Source organism: Setaria viridis, chromosome 3 (assembly GCF_005286985.2).
Source record: "Setaria viridis chromosome 3, Setaria_viridis_v4.0, whole genome shotgun sequence".
Classification (NCBI taxonomy): domain Eukaryota; kingdom Viridiplantae; phylum Streptophyta; class Magnoliopsida; order Poales; family Poaceae; genus Setaria; species Setaria viridis.
Window position 1 is genome coordinate 25,650,037 of NC_048265.2, and position 1,706 is coordinate 25,651,742.

The 1,706-nt window shown below is 42.8% G+C and overlaps 1 pseudogene; it reads right to left on the reverse strand.

Moving 5' to 3' along the window:
- Positions 1 to 280: 280 nt before the first annotated feature.
- Positions 281 to 1,226, reverse strand: LOC140222211 (uncharacterized; annotated as a pseudogene).
- Between the last annotated feature and the right edge of the window lie 480 nt (positions 1,227 to 1,706).

The window sequence follows — 1,706 nt, forward strand, 5'->3', positions numbered from 1 at the left end:
AGATTACCACCACTGTTCACTTCAGGAGGTAGAGCAATGGATGCCCCTGGATTCTCATTCAAGTTAATATGAATAGTACCATCCTCTCTCTCATCTTCTACTATCATATTGTGGAGAATCACACAAGCCAGCATGATCCTTTCAACACTCTTTCTCTTCCACAGACGTGCAGGACAGCGAACAATGGAAAAATGGGACTATAGTACCCCCAAAAGCACGCTCCACATCTTTCCTTGCCCCTTCCTGGTGCTCGGCAAACAACTTATGCTTCTCTGTTTGAGGAAGTGTAATAGCCTTCATGAAGGCTGCCCATTCTAGGTATATACCATCAGCAAGGTAATAACCTGTGCTATGCTCATTCCAATTAACTTATAACTCAACTTGAGGGGATTCTCCTTTTAAAGCATCAAAAAATAATGGGGACTGGTTGAGCACGTTAAGGACATTGTTTGACCCAGCAACTCCAAAGAAAGCATGCCAAATATGAAGGTCCTGGGAAGCAACAACTTCTAGGACTATAATTGGAACTCCATAATCAACCACGGGTGAATTGCCCCCTCCATGCTAAAGGACACTTCTCCCAATGCTAGTGCATGCAATCTATGCTACATAGCATTCCTAGGAAACCATGAGACTCGTTAACCTGAAGTAAATGCTCAACATCCTCACATGTGGGGTGTCGCAAGTACTCCCCACTAAACACCTCAATCACCCCTCATGCTAACTTATCATGCTAACTTATCGAAGCACTGTAATGCAGTGCACTTTCCAATCTTCAAGTACTCATCAAGAGCATTTGTAGGAGTGCCATAAGCCAGCATGCGCATGGCTGTTGTACACTTCTGCAATGGTTAGAGCCCTATTCGACCAGCACAATCTGCCCTATAAGTAAAACAGGGAGACCACTAACCAAGGGCATCCAAAATGCGTAGGAAGAGATGCCTATTCATGCAAAATCTAGTACGGAACATACTCTCGGGGTAGAGTGGGTTTACAATAAAGTAGTCCTCTACAAGACATTCATGAGCACCTCCATGATCCCTTCGGATGCTCTTTCTAGGACCATATTGTCGCTGAGGTACTCCAGCCGATAAGGCAGCCTTGATCTTCATTGTGAGCATCCTAGCAAAGGAGTCAAGGACACTCTGCTCAGCAACATGCTCTTCAATGATTTTGGAAGGAGCTAGTTCATCGGAATCATCTGAGTATGAAGATGAATCCGCCATGGTTTTGGCTTAGGAAGATGTGAGAGGGAAGATGGGGTTTGTAGTCAGAGTAGGAAGATGAGAGGTAGGGGAAAGAAGATGGGTATGGGAGGATTATATAGTGTGTCCATGGTTATCTGGGCTGCATTATAGTCGAGCAAAATTGGAACCATTGACTTCATGCATGGTTATCTGGACATAGTAAATAGTCCATGGTTTCAGCATAGCAACGTATTAAGGACTAAATTTTAGCATTCATGTTATCTGGATTCCATAGTAGATAGTCCACAATTTCAGCAATCATGCATGGTTATCTGGATTCCATAGTAAATAGTCCACAATTTCAGCGCAGAATGCAGCACTATATTAAATGCACCACAGAATTCAGGAGTTAGTGACTTGATACTGCATAATTTTTTTGCACTATACAGTAACTTATACCTAAATTATTGAAGTAACTTTGAGGCATGGCAAAAATTTCCAGCTATGCTTTCCTGCATG